This window comes from Ranitomeya variabilis, chromosome 1 (genome assembly GCF_051348905.1).
Source record: "Ranitomeya variabilis isolate aRanVar5 chromosome 1, aRanVar5.hap1, whole genome shotgun sequence".
In the NCBI taxonomy this organism is placed as follows: domain Eukaryota; kingdom Metazoa; phylum Chordata; class Amphibia; order Anura; family Dendrobatidae; genus Ranitomeya; species Ranitomeya variabilis.
In genome coordinates, this window is record NC_135232.1 from 201,044,764 (window position 1) to 201,070,824 (window position 26,061).

The window sequence follows — 26,061 nt, forward strand, 5'->3', positions numbered from 1 at the left end:
CAAGATAAACCTCCACTTTTAAGGTACCTTCACACGAAACGACATCGCTAGCGATCCGTGACGTTGCAGCGTCCTCGCTAGCGATATCGTTTCGTTTGACACGCAGCAGCGATCAGGATCCTGCTGTGATGTCGCTGGTCGCTGAATAAAGTCCAGAACTTTATTTGGTCGTCAGATCGCCGTGTATCGTTGTGTTTGAAAGCAAAAGCAACGATACCAGCGATATTTTACACTGGTAACCAGGGTAAACCTCGGGTTACCAAGCGCAGGGCCGCGCTTAGTAACCCGATGTTTACCCTGGTTACCAGCGTAAAAGTAAAAAAAACAAACAGTACATGCTCACCTGCGCGTCCCCCAGCGTCTGCTTCCTGACACTGACTGAGCGCCGGCCCTAAAGTGAAAGTGAAAGCACAGCGGTGACGTCACCGCTCTGCTGTTAGGGCCGGAGCTCAGTCAGTGTCAGGAAGCAGACGCTGGGGGACGCGCAGGTGAGTATGTACTGTTTGTTTTTTTTACTTTTACGCTGGTAACCAGGGTAAACATCGGGTTACTAAGCGCGGCCCTGCGCTTAGCAACCCGATGTTTACCCTGGTTACCCGGGGACCTCGGCATCGTTGGTCGCTGGAGAGCGGTCTGTGTGACAGCTCTCCAGCGATCAAACAGCGACGCTGCAGCGATCGGCATCGTTGTCGCTATCGCTGCAGCGTCGCTTCGTGTGAAGGTACCTTTACTTTTTCTACACAAAAGAAGAGTAACAGGTTTGTCTGCTGTCTGTGTCCCTTCCAGCTGTTTGCTAGACCATGGTACACCTGCAGCAATCTTGCTTAGCAGGAATATTGAGCAGGAAATTAGTTCAATTTTATTTTAATGGTCTGAAATGAATGGAAATGTATGTGAGAGACAAAGCAGATCAGCGGGATTTCAGAAAAATATTCACATTTCAGGAATTATTTCGTTAAGGCACCCTTCACAAATCCTGATGTTTCCAGTACTGAAAAAAACAGTGCAGGTGTTATCGTGATGTGTGTCTGTTTGCCATCCATGTATACGTGTGTGTAATCAGCAGTATCCGTTTGCTGTTTCCATGCTACATATCGGAATAGAATGCAGAAGGGAATTACAGATTTGTAGGTGTTAAAGATGATAATAATAATAATCTTCATTTCTATAGCGCCAACAAATTTTGCAGCGCTTTACAGTTCAGAGGTTCATATACAACAGTCATAAGTAACAGTTTAAGAAAACTAATAAAGCAAAGATAATGACGACCCTGCTCGTAAGAGCTTACAATCAACATTGAGGTGGGGGAGACACAAAGTACAGGTGCATATTTACAATGATGATCCAGCCATCTTGAGGGAATAGGAGGTAGATAAAGGCTGCATGAGCTGCTCACCAGCCAATATTTGTAGTGCTTTTGGGTGTGGTGGAGTTTGAGGGAGAATTATATTTGGAGAAATAGTGAATGGACTATATGTAAAAAGGACTTTGATAAGGGAATATGATAGGCCACCCTAAACAGATGTGTTTTTAGGGGACACCTAAAACTGTGTAAGTTGTGGTTAATCCTCATTTCTTGGGGTAGAGTATTCCAAGAAATGGCGCAACTTGGGAGAAGTCTTGGAGCTGGGAGTGGGAGGTACCGATTACTGAGGACGTTAGTCGAAAGTCGCCTGCGGAGCATAGAAAGTGTTTAGGCCGTTAAACAGAAATAAGGTAGTAGATGTAGGGGGTGCCACACTGTGGAGAGTTTTGTCGGTGAGAATAATCAAATTAAATTGGATCCTATAATGTATAGGCAGCCAGTGCAATGACTGGCACAGAGCGGAAGTGTTCGGGTAACGATTAGCTAGATGGATGACCCTGGCTGCTGCATTAAAAATGGACTGGAGAGGGGAAAGTCAAGTGAGAGGGAGGCCAATTAGTAGAGAATTACAGTAGTCAAGGCGGGAGTGGATCAGGGCAACATTCTAGAGACGTTCTTCAGGTGTAAGCAACAAGAGCGGGCAAGAGACTGTATATAGTAGGTGAAGGAGAGATAGGTGTCACTACACTAAGCGTAGGTTACTGTGCACAATCCTGCTGACAGGTTCCCTTTAAAAGTTTTTTTTTTTTCCACTAAAATGGTGCTAACAGGCCACGATAGCTGGCAGACCCTGAGGCCATTATTTGGAATACGGTTGCAATGGTAACCATCTGGACCACACAATAGCAATCGATGGTTGTCAATGGAGTTAAAGGGGGAGCCCTCTCCCTCTATTAACCATCTAGATAATGCTGTCTCTGTTGGCAGCAGCATCTAGGGGTGAAATGGCCATGATCAGTGCTAACAAATGCAGCAGGATGTTGACTGACAGAATATAGCTAACATCTGCTACATTTTCACCTTTCACTGGCATTATTCCATTGTTCCTCAGGTTAGGAAAAAGGCATATTGGCAGTCATTATGGAGTTGGACATTCAATTTAAGGCCATAATATGTTTAACGTTGATACATTTTAGGTCTAGTGGTTTCACACAAATTTTCAACAAATTAAAAACAAAGGGATTTTGTCATTTTTTACATTTTAAAAATTACAAAAAGGAAAATGGACCAAAACAAAAGTTTGGGCACCCTTGGAGATTTGTATACTCCGATAACTTTGACCAAGGTTTCAAACCTTAATTAGCCTCCTAAGGTTATGGCTAGAGATGTGCGAACCCAAACAGTAAAGTTCAGTGTCTGTACCAAACACCTACTGTTTGGGCACAGACACCAAACACGGACTTCACCAGGAATTCCGTGTAACCGTTCAGGTTCAGCTCCCCGAACACCGGGTGTTTGTTGCGCTGTCATGTGCACGACAGAACAGCAAACACTGCTAAAATTATTACCGCCAGTCAGACAGCAGCGGTTCCCACTCTGTCAAATGACAACATGAGCCCGCAGCTGTGATTGGAGGTAAAAGGTTTACCTCCGGTCACTGGCATCGGCTGATGGGACTACCTCACAAATATGAATCCCACTTGCCACCGCTACAAGGCAAGTGGGCAGAGCCGGGCAAAGCCCCAGAATTTTCGCATCTTATAGATGTGCTTTTTCTGGGCGGCTGCGGTCTGCTATTTTTAGGATGGGGAGGCCAACATCAATGGCCCCTTACCAGCTTGAGAATACCAGCCCCCAGCTGTCTCCTTTAGCAAGGCTGGTTGTCAACAATGGGGGGGACCACACGCCATTTTTTTAAATTATTTATTTAAATAATTAAAAAAACAGCGTGAGGTCCCTTTACTTTTGATAACCAGCCTTGCTAATGCTAACAGCTGAGGGTTGAAGTTGCTTTTACTTATTTACATAAAGCAGAGTGAATATGCTCCTATATTTGCATGTATACCAACTCATACTCCAGTTCATTTTTTTGGTTAAGATACTCTTGAAATTAAGACGCCGTTTGGAAAAGCGGCAGTGGTGTTTGGCATCAGGGCCCACTCATCTAATGGGCTCTATAGTGGCTCTTTGATGTGCAATGATCATGTAGTAAATGGAGTACAAATAGACACATAACACCTTGCTAAATCTGTGCTCCTTCTTCCATCTCTACTGGTTGTTTCATTGTCATCCTGATTCATGCGTCACTTGGAAACTCTCAGTCACTTCTCAATATCATTAATGTTTATTAGGTTAGTGTCCATACAGATGTAAAACTTTCCTATGCGTCACTCTGCTCATGTGTGGGTGGATTCATGACCTGTTTTTTAAAATAACATGTAACTGGAGCAATTAGTACTCAGTTCTTGTTCAATAGCATAAGCATTATGGCTACTAAGTACTGTAAAAGCTTTGTAAATAGATATGACTGTATGTAATACAGTTCTGTATCATTTCTGCATATTTCTGTATTTTTGGTGATAATTTGATATTTTAGATCAATGGAGATTGGTTCCCTGGTTTGACAAAGCATAAGACACATTTAAAGTACATTAGTTGCTAATTAGCATTTTGCATATAATTATATTTAGATACTCTGTTGAATTGCATTTACTATTTATATGATTGCATTTGCAGTTAATTATCAGGAAATATTCCATAGACAGCAATGCTAAAAATAATTGCTGTGATGTCTGCTACAAAGTGACCCAGAATATAAAGTAGAGTATCTTGTTTTATGAGGTTAGATGTATGATCCAATATTATTCTGAATTGTTCATCTAACTACAGTAAAGAGAAAATGATAAAGATTTAAAGGGTATGCCCAGGTTCATTTACGCTGTGTGCCCATGTTGCGTTTTTTATGCGTTTCTGCCCCGTTTTTTGCTGCAGCGGAAACGCATAAAAACGCTTAAAATCCCCATTCCTATGCAATCCTATGGGATTCCACAGTTGCTGTGCCCATGCTGCGGATTCATTATGTTCATTATTTCTGCGGAATCATGGCGATTCTGCAGCCATAGGATTGCATTGAAACGCTCACTTTACGCATGTGGCTATGCCCACCATGCGTAAAGTGGGTGCTTCATGTGCGGATGGTACCCGGGTCTGGAGGAGAGGAGACTCTCCTCGAGGCCCTTGGGAACCATATTTCTGTAAAATAAAAAGAATTAAAATAAAAAATATGGATATACTTCCTTGCGATGGCCCCCGGAGTCCACCCGCCTCTCAGCGGTGCACGCGGCGGCTTCTGTTCCCAGGGACGCATTGCGCGAATCACCTGGGATGACGTTGCGGTCACGCGACCGTAACGACACAAAGGTCCTTCGCGCAAAGCATCCCTGGGAACGGAATGGACCGAGAGCGCCGCTGAGGAGATCGGGGCCGTCAGAAGGTGAGAATAACCATATTTTTTATTTTTTTAATAATTTTTAACATTCTATCTTTTACTATTGATGCTGCATAGGCAGCATCAATAGTAAAAAGTTGGTCTCACTTGTGAAGCACTATGCTTGACAAGTGTGACCAACCTGTCAATCACTTTTCCAAGCGATGCTTCAAATCGCTTGGAAAATGCAAGCATTCTGCAAGCTAAAAACTATTGCAAAACGCTTTTTGCGAGAAAATGCATGCGAATTCCGCATGTATTTTACCCACGGAAGGGAGTTGATGAAATGCTGCGGACATTTCCGTAGCATTTCTGCAACGTGGGCACATAGCCTTAGGCCGGGGTCACACATAACGTATCAAAATACGGTCCATTTTTTACGGCCGAGATATGCAGAAAATGTTCTGAACAGTGATCCATATTCAATGCGAGGATGCGATTTTTTGTCCAAAAATTATCTGTATGTCATCCGTATGTCGTCTGTTATGTCATCCATATGTCATCCGTATGGTATCCGTACGGCGAGATTTTCTCGTCGGCTTGCAAAATGGACATAGAATGGATCCATGGGCTCAAATATTCGTGAAAACATATATACAGTCTATATATATATATATATATATATATATATATATATATATGTCAGTGAGACACATATATACTGTATATATTTATATTTCATACAGAGCTAGACAGCTTAAAAGCCGGTAATTCAATTGCCGGCTTTTGCTATATCCTTCTCAAACCCGACAGGATATGAGACATGGTTTACATACAGTATCCCTTATATTTTTACATATTCCTCACTAATAATGTTAGAAGTGTCTGTGTGTAAAATTTGGGAGCTCTAGGTGTTAAAATAATGGGTTAAATCACGGAAAAACTGGCGTGGGCTCCCGTGCAATTTTCTCCACCAGAGTGGGAAAGCCAGTGACTGAGGACAGATATTAATAGCCTAGAGAGGGACCATGGATACTGTCCCCCCTCAGCTAAAAACATCTGCCCCCAGCCACCCCAGAAAAGGCGCATCTGTAAGATGTGCCTATTCTGGCACTTAGCCACTCTCTTCCCACTCCCGAGTAGCAGTGGGATATGGGGTAATAAGGGGTTAATGTCACCTTGCTAATGTAAGGTGGCATTAAGCCAGGTTAGTAATGGAGAGATGTCAATAAGACACCTATCCATTATTAATCCAATAGTAATAAAGGGTTAAATAAACACACACACATTATGAATAAAGTATTTTAATGAAATAAATAAACACATGGGGTTTTAATATCTTTATTGTACTCTCAATCCAACTGATGAACTCGATCTTCTGAAAAAAAGGAAAAATAAAAAACCTACAATATCCCATACCTATCGGCTGTACAGTCATGTCCCACGATGTAAATCCATCTGAAGGGGTTAAATTTACAACCAGTATCTCTGCTAATGCAACTGCCTCTGGCTGTAAAAACTGGGGAATGAATGGAATGCAGCTTCGTTGACTTGTGGTGCTGTGCCCCCTGGTGCCATAAACTCTTATGAACTCTAGCGTGAGAAAATATTCTGAAATATTCCCGCGCTACAGTTCATATGAGTTTATGCCACCAGGGGGCGCAGCTGCGTCCTCGATAGGTCTGTGGATTGTATTAACCAAGTCTCTTAGATCTGCTTAAAATTTACAGAAACTGGCCAGTACCCCACCACCATTTTTTTTACCACAATTTAGAAAATTGAAAGGAAGCGCCGGTTTAATAAAGAGACACAAATCTCATTTAGGAGCCTGGAAAAGCCAGGAATGGTCTTTGGCCAGCACCGGACAATTGTTATGATCTGGTGGCCTAAGAGCAGCATGAGATGTACTCTGGAGAAGGTGGTACCTGTACTGACCGCAGACCCTGAACCTAACACCGCAACTAGAAGTAGCCATGGAATGTACCTAGCGCTTCCTAGACATCTCGACACAGCCGGAGGACTAATTACCCCTAGAGATAGAAAAGGGAAAACTATCTTGCCTCAGAGAAAATCCCCAAAGGATAGACAGCCCCCCACAAATATTGACTGTGAGAGGAGAGGGAAAAAACATACACAGACTGAAATGAGAATTTAGCAAAGGAGGCCACTTCTAGCTAAATAGAAAGGATAGGACAGGGTACTATGCGGTCAGTATTAAAACACTAGAAAATATCCACCACAGAAAATACAAAATCTCCACAGCTAACTAAAGATATGGAGGGTATATCTGCATCTCCAGAGATACCAGCTTGGCTAAACAAATCCTTATACAGACCAAGCTGGACAAGACAAAAACATGGAAAAGAACTGAACAATAAGGCCACAGCATGTGGACAGAAAAATCAAGGCCAGAACTTATCTTTGTTGAAATGAACTGCAAAGCAGAAGAGACCAGGCAGGGATGTGAATCCTCCAGGAACAATGGACAACTGGCACTGACTAAAGGGGGAAGCAAGACTAAATAGCCCAGTCAAAATTGCAAAAAGTGAACACACCTGATAAATGCTGCGATTCAGAGACAGCAGCGCTACCACTTACAACCACCGGAGGGAGCCCAAGAGCAGAATTCACAACAGTACCCCCCCCCTTGAGGAGGGGTCACCGAACCCTCACCAGAGCCCCTAGGATGATCCGGACGAGCCAAATGAAAGGCATGAACCAAATCATCGGCATGAACATCAGAGGCAACAACCCAAGAATTATCCTCCTGGCCATAACCCTTCCATTTGACAAGATACTGAAGCTTCCGCCTCGAAAAACGAGAATCCAAAATCTTCTCAACCACATACTCCAACTCCCCATCAATCAACACCGGGGCAGGAGGATCAACAGAGGGAACAACGGGCACCAGATATTTCCACAACAAAGATCTAAGAAAAACATTATGGATGGAAAAAGAGGCTGAAGGGCCAAACGAAAAGACACTGGATTGATAATCTCAGAAATCCTATAAGGGCCAATAAACCGAGGCTTAAACTTAGGGGAAGAAACCTTCATAGGGACATGACGGGAAGACAACCAGACCAAATCCCCAACCCGAAGCCGGGAACCAACACACCGACGACGGTTAGCAAAACGCTGAGCCCCCTCCTGAGACAACACCAAATTGTCAACAACATGAGCCCAAATTTGCTGCAACCTGTCAACCACAGAGTCCACCCCAGGACAATCAGAAGGCTCAACCTGCCCCAAAGAAAAACGAGGATGAAAACCAGAGTTACAAAAGAAGGGTGAAACCAAGGTAGCAGAACTAGCCCGATTATTAAGGGCAAACTCGGCCAATGGCAAGAAAGCCACCCAATCATCCTGATCAGCAGACACAAAGCATCTCAAATAAGTTTCCAAAGTCTGATTAGTTCGCTCGGTTTGGCCATTTGTCTGAGGATGAAACGCGGAAGAAAAAGACAAATCAATGCCCAGCCTAGCACAAAAGGCCCGCCAAAACCTAGAAACAAACTGGGAACCTCTATCGGACACAATATTCTCCGGAATGCCATGCAAATGAACCACATGCTGAAAAAACAACGGAACCAAATCAGAAGAGGAAGGCAACTTAGGCAAAGGTACCAAATGAACCATCTTAGAAAACTCTTCACAAACCACCCAGATAACTGACATCCTCTGGGAAACCGGAAGATCCGAAATAAAATCCATAGAAATATGCGTCCAAGGCCTCTCAGGGACCGGCAAAGGCAAAAGCAACCCACTAGCGCGGGAACAACAAGGCTTGGCCCGCGCACAAGTCCCACAGGACTGCACAAAAGAATGCACATCCCGTGACAAAGAAGGCCACCAAAAGGACCTACCAACCAAATCTCTGGTACCAAAAATCCCAGGATGACCAGCTAACACGGAACAATGAACCTCCGAAATCACTTTACTAGTCCATCTGTCAGGAACAAACAATTTCCCCACTGGACAGCGGTCAGGTTTATCAGCCTGAAATTCCTGAAGAACCCGTCGTAAATCAGGGGACATGGCAGAAAGAATCACCCCTTCCTTCAGAATACCGACCGGCTCAAGGACCCCAGAAGAATCAGGCAAAAAGCTCCTAGAGAGGGCATCAGCCTTAACATTCTTAGAACCCGGAAGATACGAGACCACAAAATCAAAACGGGAGAAAAACAGGGACCATCGGGCCTGTCTAGGATTCAGCCGTTTGGCAGACTCGAGATAAATCAGATTCTTATGATCGGTCAAGACCACAATACGATGCTTGGCCCCCTCAAGCCAATGTCGCCACTCCTCAAATGCCCACTTCATAGCCAACAACTCACGATTGCCGACATCATAATTGCGTTCCGCAGGCGAAAACTTTCGAGAAAAGAAGGCACACGGTTTCATCAAGGAACCATCAGAATTCCTCTGAGACAAAACGGCCCCTGCCCCAATCTCAGAAGCGTCAACCTCAACCTGAAAAGGAAGAGAAACATCCGGCTGACGCAACACAGGGGCAGAAGTAAATCGGCGTTTAAGCTCCTGAAAGGCAGAAACAGCCGCAGAGGACCAATTCGTCACATCAGCGCCTTTCTTCGTCAAATCGGTCAGGGGTTTAACCACACTGGAGAAGTTGGCAATGAAACGGCGATAAAAATTAGCAAAGCCCAAAAATTTCTGAAGGCTCTTCACGGATGTGGGCTGGATCCAATCATGAATGACCTGAACCTTAACCGGATCCATTTCTATAGATGAGGGAGAAAAAATGAAGCCCAAAAAAGAAATCTTCTGTACTCCAAAGAGGCACTTAGACCCCTTCACAAACAAGGCATTATCACGAAGGATCTGAAATACCATCCTGACTTGTTTCACATGAGACTCCCAATCATCTGAAAAAAATCAAAATATCATCCAAATATACAATCATGAATTTATCAAGATAATTCCGAAATATATCATGCATGAAGGACTGAAACACAGATGGAGCATTAGAGAGTCCGAATGGCATCACAAGGTATTCAAAATGGCCTTCGGGCGTATTAAACGCAGTTTTCCATTCGTCACCCTGCTTAATACGAACAAGATTATATGCCCCTCGAAGGTCAATCTTAGTAAACCAACTAGCCCCCTTAATCCTAGCAAACAGATCAGAAAGCAAAGGCAAAGGGTATTGGAATTTGACCGTGATCTTATTCAAGAGGCGATAATCAATACAGGGTCTCAAGGAGCCATCTTTTTTGGCAACAAAAAAAAAACCTGCTCCCAATGGTGAAGAAGATGGCCGAATATGCCCCTTCTCCAAGGACTCCTTAACATAGCTCCGCATGGCGGTATGTTCTGGCACAGACAGGTTGAAAAGTCGGCCCTTAGGTGTTATGACCCCAATGGCAGAGGGTCTCAGAGGTTATTACCAAGTCTGCACACACAAAAAACCAGCTCATAGGGCAGTGGTAACTAGGCTAACCGTATACCTGATCCTAGCACAACAAATAGCAGTAGCCGGGGAACGTACCTACGTTGGTTCTAGACGTCTCGCGCCAGCCGGAGAACTAACTAACCCTAGAAGGGAAACAATAGACCTTTCTTGCCTCCAGAAAAAAGACCCCAAAAGTTGGATACAAGCCCCCAACAAATAATAACGGTGAGGTAAGAAGAAAAGACAAACGTAAGAATGAACTAGGTTTTAGCAAAGAGAGGCTCACTGACTAATAGCAGAATATAGGAAGATGACTTATACGGTCAGCAAAAACACTATCAAAATTTCCACGCTGAATATTCAAGAACCCCCGAACCGTCTAACGGCACGGGGGGGGGGGGGAATATCAGCCCCCTAGAGGTTCCAGCAATATCAGGAATCACATTTAGTACAAGCTGGAAAAAATAAGAGCAATGCAAATAACCAAAAAATAAGGAAGCAGGACTTAGCTTATTTTGCAAAGAACCAGGACCAGCAGACAGGAGCAAACAGAAAGGAACTGATTACAACGATGCCAGGCACCAGACTGAGAATCCAGGGAGTTTAAATAGCAACACCCCTGGACTAACGAACCAGGTGGGTACCAAGCTGGGGAAAGAAAATCAAAGTGTCATGTCGCTAGTGACCACAAGAGGGAGCCAAAAAGTTTAATTCACAACAGTACCCCCCCCTTAAGGAGGGGTCACCGAACCCTCACCAAGACCACCAGGGCGATCAGGATGAGCAGCGTGCAAGGCACGAACCAAATCGGCCGCATGAACATCAGAGGCGACCACCCAGGAATTATCCTCCTGACCATAGCCCTTCCACTTGACCAGATACTGAAGCCTCCGTCTGGAGAGACGAGAATCCAAGATCTTCTCCACCACGTACTCCAACTCGCCCTCAACCAACACCGGAGCAGGAGGCTCAACAGAAGGAACCACCGGCACAACATACCGCCGCAACAAAGACCTATGGAACACGTTGTGAATGGCAAACGACACCGGAAGATCCAAGCGAAAGGACACTGGATTAAGGATTTCCAAAATCTTATAAGGACCGATGAAGCGAGGCTTAAATTTAGGAGAGGAGACCTTCATAGGAACCAACCGAGAAGACAGCCACACCAAATCCCCAACGCGAAGTCGGGGACCCACACCGCGGCGGCGGTTGGCAAAACGCTGAGCCTTCTCCTGTGACAACTTTAAGTTGTCCACCACATGATTCCAAATCCGCTGCAACCTATCCACCACAGAATCTACCCCAGGACAGTCAGAGGGCTCAACATGTCCCGAGGAAAAACGAGGATGAAAACCAGAGTTGCAGAAAAATGGCGAAACCAAAGTAGCGGAACTAGCCCGATTATTAAGGGCAAACTCAGCCAATGGCAAAAAGGTCACCCAATCATCCTGATCTGCAGAAACAAAACACCTCAAATAAGCCTCTAGAGTCTGATTTGTTCGCTCAGTTTGGCCATTAGTCTGAGGATGAAAGGCAGATGAAAACGACAAATCAATGCCCATCTTAGCACAAAAGGATCGCCAGAACCTGGAAACAAACTGGGATCCTCTGTCAGACACGATATTCTCAGGAATGCCGTGCAAACGAACCACATTCTGAAAGAATAAAGGAACCAGATCGGAAGAGGAAGGCAGCTTAGGCAAGGACACCAAATGGACCATCTTGGAAAAACGATCACATACCACCCAGATGACAGACATGCCCTGAGACACAGGAAGATCTGAAATGAAATCCATGGAAATGTGTGTCCAAGGCCTCTTCGGGACAGGCAAGGGCAAGAGCAACCCGCTGGCACGAGAACAGCAAGGCTTAGCTCGAGCACAAGTCCCACAGGACTGCACAAACGACCGCACATCCCGTGACAAGGAAGGCCACCAAAAGGACCTAGCCACCAAATCTCTGGTGCCAAAAATCCCCGGATGCCCTGCCAACACCGAGGAATGAACCTCGGAAATGACTCTGCTGGTCCATTTATCAGGAACAAACAGTCTGTCAGGTGGACAAGAGTCAGGTCTACCAGCCTGAAATCTCTGCAACACACGTCGCAAATCCGGAGAAATGGCCGACAAGATAACTCCCTCTTTAAGAATACCAGCTGGCTCTGAGACTCCAGGAGAGTCAGGCACAAAGCTCCTAGAAAGAGCATCAGCCTTCACATTCTTTGAACCCGGTAGGTACGAGACCACAAAGTCAAAACAGGAGAAAAACAATGACCAACGGGCCTGTCTAGGATTCAGGCGTTTAGCAGACTCGAGATACATCAGATTTTTGTGATCAGTCAAGACCACCACACGATGCTTAGCACCCTCGAGCCAATGACGCCACTCCTCAAATGCCCACTTCATGGCCAACAACTCCCGATTGCCAACATCATAGTTCCGCTCAGCAGGCGAAAACTTCCTAGAAAAAAAAGCACATGGTCTCATTATAGAGCAACCAGGGTCTCTCTGCGACATAACGGCCCCTGCACCGATCTCAGAAGCATCCACTTCAACCTGGAAGGGAAGTGAGACATCAGGCTGACACAAAACAGGCGCCGAAGTAAACCGGCGCTTCAGCTCTTGGAAAGCTTCCACGGCTGCAGGAGCCCAGTTAGCAACATCAGAACCTTTCTTGGTCATATCCGTCAAAGGTTTAACAACGCTAGAAAAGTTAGCGATAAAACGACGGTAGAAGTTAGCAAAACCCAAGAACTTCTGATGACTCTTAACTGACGTGGGTTGAGTCCAATCATGAATAGCTCGGACCTTGACTGGGTCCATCTCCACCGCAGAAGGGGAGAAAATAAAACCCAAAAAGGGAACCTTCTGCACTCCAAAGAGACACTTTGAGCCCTTGACAAACAAAGCATTCTCACGCAAAACCTGAAACACCATCCTGACCTGCTTTACATGGGAGTCCCAATCATCAGAAAAAACCAGAATATCATCCAGATAAACGATCATAAATCTATCCAGGTACTTCCGGAAAATATCATGCATAAAGGACTGAAACACTGAAGGGGCATTAGAGAGCCCAAAAGGCATCACCAAGTACTCAAAATGACCTTCGGGCGTATTAAATGCAGTTTTCCATTCATCTCCCTGCTTAATGCGCACAAGGTTGTACGCACCACGAAGATCTATCTTGGTGAACCACTTGGCACCCTTAATCCGGGCAAACAAGTCCGACAACAAAGGCAAAGGATACTGAAATTTAACAGTGATTTTATTCAGAAGCCGATAGTCTATACAAGGTCTCAAAGATCCGTCCTTCTTGGCCACAAAAAAGAATCCCGCACCAAGAGGGGAAGAGGATGGACGAATATGCCCCTTCTCCAGAGACTCCTTGATATACGAACGCATTGCGGTATGCTCAGGTACAGACAGATTAAATAATCTTCCCTTAGGAAATTTACTACCCGGAATCAAATCTATAGCGCAGTCACAGTCCCTATGAGGAGGAAGAGCACTGGACCTGGACTCGCTGAATACATCCTGATAATCAGACAAATACTCAGGAACTTCCGAAGGAGTAGAGGAAGCAATAGACACCGGCGGGGAATCGCCATGAATTCCCTGACAGCCCCAACTTGACACAGAAATTGCCTTCCAATCCAAAACTGGATTATGGGTCTGTAACCATGGCAGACCCAAAACGACCAAATCATGCATTTTATGCAGAACCAGAAAACGAATCACCTCCCGATGTTCAGGAGTCATGCACATGGTTACCTGTGTCCAAAACTGCGGCTTATTTTCCGCCAATGGTGTAGCATCAATACCTCTAAGAGGGATAGGATTTACCAACGGCTCAAGAACAAAACCACAGCGTTTGGCAAATGAAAAATCCATAAGACTCAGGGCAGCACCTGAATCCACAAACGCCATAACAGGGTAGATAGACAATGAGCAAATTAAAGTCACAGACAAAATAAATTTAGGTTGCAAATTACCAATGGCGACAGGACTAACCACCTTTGTTAAGCGTTTAGAGCATGCTGATATAACATGTGTAGGATCACCACAGTAAAAACACAACCCATTCTGACATCTATGATTTTTCCGTTCATTTCTAGTCTGAATTCTACCACATTGCATTAAATCAGGTGTTTGTTCAGACAACACCACCAGAGGATTAGCGGCTTTGCGCTCCCGCAAACGCCGGTCAATTTGAATAGCCAGCGCCATGGAATCATTCAGACTTGTAGGAATGGAGAAACCCACCATCACATTCTTAATGGCTTCAGAAAGGCCATTTCTGAAATTTGCGGCCAGAGCACACTCATTCCACTGAGTAAGCACGGACCATTTCCGAAATTTTTGGCAATACACTTCAGCTTCATCCTGGCCCTGAGAGATAGCCAGCAAAGCTTTTTCTGCCTGAATTTCAAGATTGGGCTCCTCGTAAAGCAACCCGAGCGCCAGAAAAAACGCATCAATATTTGCCAATGCCGGATCTCCTGGCGCTAACGAGAAGGCCCAATCCTGAGGGTCGCCCCGCAAGAGAGAGATAACAATTTTTACTTGCTGAGCTGAGTCTCCAGACGAACGAGGTCTCAGAGATAGAAACAATTTACAATTATTCCTGAAATTCCTAAACTTAAATCGGTCTCCAGAGAACAGTTCAGGAATAGGTATTTTAGGTTCTGACATAGGACTACAAGTAACAAAATCTTGAATGCCCTGCACACGAGCAGCAAGCTGATCCACACTAGTAATCAAAGTCTGGACATTCATGTCTGCAGCAAGCTCAAGCCACTCAGAGATAAAGGGGAGGAAGAAAGAAAACAAAAACAAAAAAAAAAAACTCAGAATTTCCTTTCATATAATCCCACTTCTGCAATGCATTAAGTATTACTTTTGGCCTGGCATACTGTTATGACCCCAATGGCAGAGGGTCTCAGAGGTTATTACCAAGTCTGCACACACAAAAAACCAGCTCATAGGGCAGTGGTAACTAGGCTAACCGTATACCTGATCCTAGCACAACAAATAGCAGTAGCCGGGGAACGTACCTACGTTGGTTCTAGACGTCTCGCGCCAGCCGGAGAACTAACTAACCCTAGAAGGGAAACAATAGACCTTTCTTGCCTCCAGAAAGAAGAAGAAAGACAAACGTAAGAATGAACTAGGTTTTAGCAAAGAGAGGCCCACTGACTAATAGCAGAATATAGGAAGATGACTTATACGGTCAGCAAAAACACTATCAAAATTTCCACGCTGAATATTCAAGAACCCCCGAACCGTCTAACGGCACGGGGGGGGGGATATCAGCCCCCTAGAGCTTCCAGCAATATCAGGAATCACATTTAGTACAAGCTGGACAAAAATAAGAGCAATGCAAATAACCAAAAAATAAGGAAGCAGGACTTAGCTTATTTTGCAAAGAACCAGGACCAGCAGACAGGAGCAAACAGAAAGGAACTGATTACAACGATACCAGGCACCAGACTGAGAATCCAGGGAGTTTAAATAGCAACACCCCTGGACTAACGAACCAGGTGGGTACCAAGCTGGGGAAAGAAAATCAAAGTGTCATGTCGCTAGTGACCACAAGAGGGAGCCAAAAAGTTTAATTCACAACACTTAGGGAACTTACAGCCTGGAATCAAGTCAATAGCACAATCACAGTCCCTATGCGGTGGAAGGGAACTGGACTTGGGCTCATTGAATACATCCTGGAAATCTGACAAAAACTCAGGAATTTCAGAAAAGGGGGAGGAGGCAATTGACATCAAAGGAACGTCACCATGAACCCCCTGACAACCCCAACTAGTCACAGACATAGATTTCCAATCTAATACCGGATTATGCACCTGTAACCATTGGAAACCCAGCACAATAGCATAATGCAAATTATGCAACACCAGAAAACGACAATCTTCCTGATGGGCTGGCGCCATGCACATGGTCAGCTGTGTCCAAATCTGAGATTTATTTTTAGTCAACGGTGCAGCATCAATGCCCCTCAAAGGAATAGGACTCTGCAAAGGCTGCAAGGGGAAACCACAATGTCTGGCAAATTCTAAGTCCATTAAGTTTAGAGCGGTGCCTGAATCCACAAATGCCATGACAGAAAATGACGATAATGAGCAGATCAGGGTCACAGATAACAGAAATTTAGGTTGTACAGTACTGATGGTAACAGAACTAGCGATTCTCTTGGTACGCTTAGGGCAATCAGAAATAACATGAGCAGAATCGCCGCAGTAAAAACACAACCTATTCTGACGTCTGAATCCTTGTCGTTCAGCTCTAGACACAATCCTATCACACTGCATAGGCTCAGGACTCCGCTCGGAAGACAATGCCATAGTGTGCACAACTCTGCGCTTGCGCAAGCGCCGATCAATCTGAATGGCCAGAGACATAGAATCACTCAGACCAGCAGGTGTGGGGAACCCCACCATAACATCTTTAACGGATTCAGAAAGACCCTTTCTGAAGATTGCCGCCAAGGCATCCTCATTCCATTTAGTCAGTACAGACCATTTTCTAAACTTCTGGCAATATGATTCTGCCGCTTCTTGACCCTGAGACAAGGTCTTCTCAGCATGATCCACTGAATTAGGTTCGTCATACAATAACCCAAGCGCCTGAAAAAAGGTGTCTACATTAAGCAACGCCGGATTCCCAGGTTCCAGGGCAAATGCCCAATCCTGGGGGTCACCACGCAGCAGAGATATAACAATTTTAACCTGCTGGATGGGATCACCAGAGGAACGGGGTTTCAGAGCAAAAAACAGTTTACAGTTATTTTTAAAGCTCAGAAATTTGGACCTATCCCCAAAAAACAAATCAGGAGTTGGAATTCTAGGCTCTAAAACCGGAGTCTGAACGATATAATCGGAAATACCCTGTACTCTAGCAGCAAGTTGATCCACACGAGAAGCCAATCCCTGAACATCCATATCAGCGCCGAACTCCTGAGCCACCCGGAGGTAAAGAGGGAAGAAAAAAAAAAAAAACACAACAGACTACAGAAGAAAAAATGGCTCAACACTTTCCTTCCCTTCTTCTGAGATGCGGTTAACTCATTGTTGGCCAGTTGTACTGTTATGATCTGGTGGCCTAAGAGCAGCATGAGACGTACTCTGGAGAAGGTGGTACCTGTACTGACCGCAGACCCTGAACTTAACACCGCAACTAGAAGTAGCCGTGGAATGTACCTAGCGCTTCCTAGACATCTCGACACAGCCGGAGGACTAATTACCCCTAGAGATAGAAAAGGGAAAACTATCTTGCCTCAGAGAAAATCCCCAAAGGATAGACAGCCCCCCACAAATATTGACTGTGAGAGGAGAGGGAAAAAACATACACAGACTGAAATGAGAATTTAGCAAAGGAGGCCACTTCTAGCTAAATAGAAAGGATAGGACAGAGTACTATGCGGTCAGTATTAAAACACTAGAAAATATCCACCACAGAAAATACAAAATCTCCACAGCTAACTAAAGATATGGAGGGTATATCTGCATCTCCAGAGATACCAGCTTGGCTAAACAAATCCTTATACAGACCAAGCTGGACAAGACAAAAACATGGAAAAGAACTGAACAATAAGGCCACAGCATGTGGACAGCAAAAATCAAGGCCAGAACTTATCTTTGTTGAAATGAACTGCAAAGCAGAAGAGACCAGGCAGGGATGTGAATCCTCCAGGAACAATGGACAACTGGCACTGACTAAAGGGTGAAGCAAGACTAAATAGCCCAGTCAAAATTGCAAAAAGTGAACACACCTGATAAATGCTGCGATTCAGAGACAGCAGCGCTACCACTTACAACCACCGGAGGGAGCCCAAGAGCAGAATTCACAACAGACAATGTAAATTGGTAACGAATATACTGTATATGCCCTATCAAAGTAATAATTTGGGAAGAAACATACAGTGGGTACGGAAAGTATTCAGACTCCTTTAAATTTTTCATTCTTTGTTTCATTGCAGCCATTTCGTAAATTCAAAAAAGTTATTTTTTCTCATTAATGTACACTCTGCACCCCATCTTGCCTGAAAAAAACAGAAATGAAGTAATTTTTGGGAAGGACGTAACACAGGGGAAGTGCCAGTGGTTTCACCCTGAGACATAGAGCTTGAACCCAGGTGTTCTGTCCACCTACAGGGGTGCTGCGTATGTCAGCAGTATATGGTGTATGCTAACAGAGGTATTATTATGTCAAATTTCCCTTTATAAAGTGATTTGTGGGTAAGATTTTAGAACTAGCAGCATATATAGATCATATTTCATTACTCATATTATTATTCTGTGTAAGGCTGAAACCTGAAGAATTGTGTGGAGCATATTAATGCATCGATGTTCCACAATGTCCAAGTGCAGTCCCAAAAATCAACATCAGGCTCCCAGATACGCGCTGAAAGAGGCAGTGGTGAGAAGGGCAACACAATAAAAAAACTATTAAAATAATAGAATATATAGAGTTTGAGAGTAGAAATTTGATCATTGCACAATGTATAAAGGTTTCCAAAAATTAGCTAAGGGGTCTGTATCCTACACGATGAAGGAGACCGTGATGAGGATCTCAGAATAAATTTTGTAGTTATTATAATTGCTAGCGATAGGGAGTACAAGTTTCACCATTGCACAATGTACAAAGGTTTACAAATTTAGAAACATTACCCACGGGGGGGGGGGGGGGGGGGGGTATACATATATGACTAGTACTTGTTGCAGAGGCAAGAGGAGTAGGCCATGATTTCCTAAGCAAATTGGGTTTGGATGGTAAGGGATGGACGTTAAGGCAACTTACAAAAAGGACATTTGGGGTGCATTTAGGTTGGTTTGCTGTCATCCGTAAGGCTTAAAAAGTTAGAGAAAATCCAGCCCTTGTTCAATTTTAAAAGAGTCAGCCTGTCAGCATTTTCTGTTGACAAAATGTCTTGGGTCTTGAAAGACATCTGGCAATGTCTGACAATGGCAGACTACAAAGAGTCAAACATTCAGTGTTCCCCCACCAGGACGAACACTAACCATCCTTTCCTCCTCAAGACGCCTCACTTCCTCCTTCTCCTCTTCAGGCTATCCATGCCGAACAGGCATGAAGCAGGGATTGGGAGTCCCCTCTGTAGCACGAACAAAAAACTTGTGTTCCTCCTCATCTTCCTGTTTTTTGTCATCACACAATGTGGCCTGAGAATATTGTCTGAGACTGGACTGTGTGGTATCAGCCAATGTTAAATCTTGCTCCATTGCCATCTTCTCGGCATTCAAACCTCCCTCTTTGAGATTTTGCAGTGAACGTTTTAATAGACAGAGCAGCGGGATGGTAATGCTGATAATAACATCATCAGAGCTCACCATCTTAGCGCACTGCTCAAAACTTTGAAGAACCTCACATATGTCAGTGATCCACACCCACTGGGCAGTTGTTATGCAGGTCACAAATCAGTCGGTGATTAAGCAAATTAAAGCACTGCTGCAGCGCAGCCATGGTTGGACTGGCCTGGCGGGGTAGCAGGTAAATGCCTGGTGGGCCCCGGGGTCGCGGGGGGCCCTTTAAAAACAGGGACCCTTTAAAAGTGCGTCCTAAGTTTTTTGAGTGATGTGCGAGCACACGTACCATGATACGGGGCGGGCTCGGCTCTGCTGCTCTGAAGAATGCAGCGACGCTGGCCTCCCTCACTGTGGCGTCGCCTGTTATGAACTATACTTTTGGGCTCCCTCTTGTGGTCACTTGCGGTATGGCTCTTGGATTCTCTTTCCTCAGGTTGGTAGTCACCTGTTCGTTAAGACTCTGGGTCTAAGCTAATTCCTGCTTTCTTGTTTTTTGTTATTTGTATTATTCTGTTTTTTGTCCAGCTTGTTCATAATGTGATTCCTGATTTTGCTGGAAGCTCTTAGGGGGCTGATATTCTCCCCCCATACCGTTAGTCGGTACGGGGGTTCTTGGATATTCAGCGTGGATATTTTAGTAGGGTTTTTCGCTGACCACATAAGTCCGCTTTTCTATATTTCTGCTATTATTTAGTGGGCCTCTCTTTGCTGAATCTAGTTCATACTTACGTTTGTCTTTTCCTCTTACCTCACCGTTATTATTTGTTGGGGGCCTGTATCTACTTTGGGGTATCTTTCTCTGGAGGCAAGTGAGGTCTGTATTTTCTCTGAAAGGGTTAGTTAGATCTCCGGCTGGCGCGAGACGTCTAGAACCAACGTAGGCACGTTCCCCGGCTGCTATTATTTGTGGGCTAGGATCAGGTATGTGGTCAGCTCAGTTACCACCTACCTAAGAGCTAGTTTTTATGTTTGCAGACTTTGCTGAAGACCCTGAGATCCTCTGCCATTAGGATCACAACAGTATGCCAGGCCACTGAATAGTTAATGCATTGCAAAAGTGGGATTAAAAGAAAAAAGAAGTTCTGAGTTTTTTGTTTTTTTTTCTTCCTTCCCCTTTACCTCTGAATGGCTTGAAACTCTGCTGCAGACATGAATGTGCAAACTCTGATTACTAGTGTGGATCAGCTTGCTGCTCGTGTGCAGAGCATACAGGATTTTGTTATTGGCAGTCCTATGTCAGAGCCTAAGATTCCTATTCCTGAGCTGTTCTCTGGAGATCGATTTAAATTTAGGAATTTTAGGAATAATTGTAAATTGTTTCTATCTTTGAGACCTCGTTCGTCTGGAGACTCAGCTCAGCAAGTTAAAATTGTTATCTCCTTCTTGCAGGGCGACCCTCAGGATTGGGCTTTCTCATTGGCGCCAGGAGATCCGGCATTGGCGAATATTGATGCCTTTTTTCTGGCGCTCGGATTGCTTTATGAGGAGCCCAATCTTGAAATTCAGGCAGAGAAGGCTTTGCTGGCTATTTCTCAGGGCCAGGATGAAGCCGAAGTGTATTGCCAAAAATTTCGGAAATGGTCCGTGCTTACTCAGTGGAATGAGTGTGCTCTGGCCGCAAATTTCAGAAATGGCCTTTCTGAAACTATTAAGAATGTGATGGTGGGCTTTCCCATTCCTACAAGTCTGAATGATTCTATGACGCTGGCCATTCAGATTGATCGGCGTTTGCGGGAGCGCAAATCCGCTAATCCTTTGGCGGTGTTGTCTGAACAGACGCCTGATTTAATGCAATGTGATAGAATTCAGACTAGAACTGAACGGCAAAATCATAGAAGTCAGAATGGGTTGTGTTTTTACTGTGGTGATTCTACACATGTTATATCAGCATGCTCTAAATGCCTAACAAAGTTTGTTAGTCCTGTCGCCGTTGGTAACTTACAGCCTAAATTTATTTTGTCTGTGACTTTAATTTGCTCATTGTCTTCCTACCCTGTTATGGTGTTTGTGGATTCAGGCGCTGCCCTGAGTCTTATGGACTTGTCGTTTGCCAGGCGCTGTGGTTTTGTCCTGGAGCCTTTAGAAAATCCTATTCCTCTTAGAGGAATTGATGCTACGCCATTGGCGGAGAATAAACCGCAGTATTGGACACAAGTGACCATGTGCATGACTCCTGAACATCGGGAGGTGATTCGTTTTCTTGTTCTGCATAAAATGCATGATTTGGTCGTTTTGGGTCTGCCATGGTTACAGGCTCATAATCCTGTTCTGGATTGGAGGGCTATGTCTGTGTCAAGTTGGGGTTGTCAGGGAATTCATTGCGATTCCCCGTCGGTGTCTATTGCTTCCTCACCTCCTTCAGAAGTTCCTGAGTTTTTGCTTGACTATCAGGATGTGTTCAGTGAGTCCAGGTCCAGTGCTCTTCCTCCTCATAGGGACTGTGACTGCGCTATAGATTTGATTCCTGGTAGCAAGTTTCCTAAGGGACGATTATTTAATCTGTCGGTACCTGAGCATGCCGCGATGCGTTCTTATATAAAGGAGTCTTTGGAGAAAGGACATATTCGTCCATCCTCTTCCCCTCTTGGTGCGGGATTCTTTTTTGTGGCCAAGAAAGACGGATCTTTGAGACCTTGTATAGACTATCGGCTTCTGAATAAAATCACGGTTAAATTTCAGTACCCTCTGCCACTATTGTCGGACTTGTTTGCTCGGATTAAGGGTGCCTGTTGGTTCACCAAGATAGATCTTCGTGGTGCGTACAACCTTGTGCGCATTAGGCAGGGAGATGAATGGAAAACTGCATTTAATACGCCCGAAGGTCATTTTGAGTACTTGGTGATGCCTTTTGGGCTCTCTAATGCTCCTTCAGTGTTTCAATCCTTTATGCATGACATCTTCCGGAAGTATCTAGATAAATTTGTGATTGTTTATCTGGATGACATTTTAGTTTTTTCTGATGATTGGGATTCTCATGTAAAGCAGGTCAGGATGGTGTTTCAGGTTTTGCGTGATAATGCTTTGTTTGTGAAGGGCTCAAAGTGTCTCTTTGGAGTGCAGAAGGTTTCCTTTTTGGGCTTTATCTTTTCCCCTTCTGCTGTGGAGATGGACCCAGTCAAGGTCCGAGCTATTCATGATTGGACTCAACCCACGTCTGTTAAGAGTCTTCAGAAGTTTTTGGGTTTTGCTAATTTCTACCGTCGTTTTATTGCTAACTTTTCTAGCGTTGTTAAACCTCTGACGGATATGACCAAGAAAGGTTCTGATGTCGCTAATTGGGCTCCTGCGGCCATTGAGGCCTTCCGGGAGCTGAAGCGCCGGTTTACTTCGGCGCCTGTTTTGTGCCAGCCTGATGTCTCACTTCCCTTTCAGGTTGAAGTGGATGCTTCTGAGATTGGTGCAGGAGCTGTTTTGTCGCAGAGAGGCTCTGATTGCTCTATGATGAAACCATGTGCTTTCTTTTCCAGGAAGTTTTCGCCGGCTGAGCGGAGCTATGATGTTGGTAATCGGGAGTTGTTGGCCATGAAGTGGGCATTTGAGGAGTGGCGTCATTGGCTCGAGGGAGCTAAGCATCGTGTGGTGGTCTTGACTGATCACAAGAACCTGATGTATCTCGAGTCTGCTAAACGCCTGAATCCTAGACAGGCTCGTTGGTCATTGTTTTTCTCCCGTTTTGACTTTGTGGTCTCGTACCTGCCTGGTTCGAAAAATGTGAAGGCTGATGCTCTCTCTAGGAGCTTTGTGCCTGATTCTCCTGGAGTCTCAGAGCCGGCTGGTATTCTTAAAGAGGGAGTGATTTTGTCGGCCATTTCTCCTGATTTGCGACGTGTGTTGCAGAGATTTCAGGCTGGTAGACCTGACTCTTGTCCACCTGATAGACTGTTTGTTCCTGATAAATGGACCAGCAGAGTTATTTCCGAGGTTCATTCCTCGGTGTTGGCAGGGCATCCGGGGATTTTTGGTACCAGAGATTTGGTGGCTAGGTCCTTTTGGTGGCCTTCCTTGTCACGGGATGTGCGTGCTTTTGTGCAGTCCTGTGGGACTTGTGCTCGGGCTAAGCCTTGCTGTTCTCGTGCCAGCGGGTTGCTTTTGCCCTTGCCCGTCCCGAAGAGGCCTTGGACACACATTTCCATGGATTTCATTTCAGATCTTCCGGTGTCTCAGGGAATGTCTGTCATCTGGGTGGTGTGTGATCGTTTTTCCAAGATGGTCCATTTGGTGCCCTTGCCTAAGTTGCCTTCCTCTTCCGATCTGGTTCCTTTGTTTTTTCAGAATGTGGTTCGTTTGCACGGCATTCCTGAGAATATCGTGTCTGACAGAGGATCCCAGTTTGTGTCCAGATTCTGGCGATCTTTTTGTGCTAAGATGGGCATTGATCTGTCGTTCTCGTCTGCCTTTCATCCTCAGACTAATGGCCAAACGGAGCGAACTAATCAGACGCTGGAGGCTTATTTGAGATGTTTTGTTTCTGCGGATCAGGATGATTGGGTGACCTTCTTGCCATTGGCTGAGTTTGCCCTCAATAATCGGGCTAGTTCCGCTACTTTGGTTTCGCCATTTTTCTGCAACTCTGGTTTTCATCCTCGTTTCTCCTCGGGTCATGTTGAGCCTTCTGACTGTCCTGGGGTGGATTCTGTGGTTGATAGGTTGCAGCGGACTTGGAGTCATGTGGTGGACAACTTGAAGTTGTCACAGGAGAAGGCTCAGCGTTTTGCCAACCGCCGCCGCGGTGTGGGTCCCCGACTTCATGTTGGGGATTTGGTTTGGTTGTCTTCTCGGTTTGTCCCTCTGAAGGTTTCCTCTCCTAAGTTTAAGCCTCGCTTTATTGGTCCTTATAGAATTTTGGAGGTCCTTAATCCGGTGTCTTTTCGTTTGGATCTTCCTGTGTCGTTTGCCATTCACAATGTGTTCCATAGGTCTTTGTTGCGGCGGTACATTGTGCCTGTGGTTCCTGCTGTTGACCCTCCTGCTCCAGTCTTGGTTGAGGGCGAGTTGGAGTATGTGGTGGAGAAGATCTTAGATTCTCGTCTCTCTAGACGGAGGCTTCAGTATCTGGTCAAATGGAAGGGCTATGGTCAGGAGGATAATTCCTGGGTGGTTGCCTCTGATGTTCATGCGGCCGATTTGGTTCGTGCTTTTCACGCTGCCCATCCTGATCGCCCTGGTGGTCGTAGTGAGGGTTCGGTGACCCCTCCTTAAAGGGGGGGTACTGTTATGAACTATACTTTTGGGCTCCCTCTTGTGGTCACTTGCGGTATGGCTCTTGGATTCTCTTTCCTCAGGTTGGTAGTCACCTGTTCGTTAAGACTCTGGGTGTTTCTATTTAAACTTCCTGGAGTCTTAGTCCATTGCCTGGCATCCATGTAATCAGTCCTTGTCTGGTTGCTCTTGTCTACTGGTCCTGATTTTTGCAATATAAGCTAAGTCCTGCTTTCTTGTTTTTTGTTATTTGTATTATTCTGTTTTTTGTCCAGCTTGTTCATAATGTGATTCCTGATTTTGCTGGAAGCTCTTAGGGGGCTGATATTCTCCCCCCATACCGTTAGTCCGTACGGGGGTTCTTGGATATTCAGCGTGGATATTTTAGTAGGGTTTTTCGCTGACCAGTGACCACATAAGTCCGCTTTTCTATATTTCTGCTATTATTTAGTGGGCCTCTCTTTGCTGAATCTAGTTCATACTTACGTTTGTCTTTTCCTCTTACCTCACCGTTATTATTTGTTGGGGGCCTGTATCTACTTTGGGGTATCTTTCTCTGGAGGCAAGTGAGGTCTGTATTTTCTCTGAAAGGGTTAGTTAGATCTCCGGCTGGCGCGAGACGTCTAGAACCAACGTAGGCACGTTCCCCGGCTGCTATTATTTGTGGGCTAGGATCAGGTATGTGGTCAGCTCAGTTACTACCTCCCTAAGAGCTAGTTTTTATGTTTGCAGACTTTGCTGAAGACCCTGAGATCCTCTGCCATTAGGATCACAACAGTCGCCACCAACAGGATAAGATCCTTGACGATAAGGACCTTGACGTTCTTTGTGGGCGGTGACACGTGATGCACCTGACCACGCTCTTTTTCCCGCTCTATTGGTGAAGCCTTGCTCTCCAGGCTCCCGCTGTGCTGGCTACTGCTGTGTGGTGACTGGTGAGTAGAACTTGAAGTAATCGGTTAGTGATTAACTTCAGTTCGCGCTGCTCTCCCGGCACCTTGAAGGTGCCGCTGCACAGCCATACTGGCAAAAGCATGAGATGACTTTCGGAAATGGGCACTGACATGGCGTACCTTGGCAAGTAGGTTTGGCAAGTCAGGGTATGTTTTTAAAACCCGATGTACAACCAAGTTCAGCATGTGGGCCATGCATGGAATGTGTAACAGCTTGCTGAGTTTTAAAGCCGCCACCAAGTTATGCCCATTATTGCACACAACCAGACCTGGCTGGATGTTCAGCAGGGAGAGGCACTGATCGGTCTGGTCTTTTATCCCTTTGAACAGCTCTGCTGCATAGTGAGCTTTAACACCTAAACAGAAGAGCTTTATCAAAGCGTGCTGTTGCTTTGCCAAGGCAGTGCTGCAGAGCTCCCAGCTGAG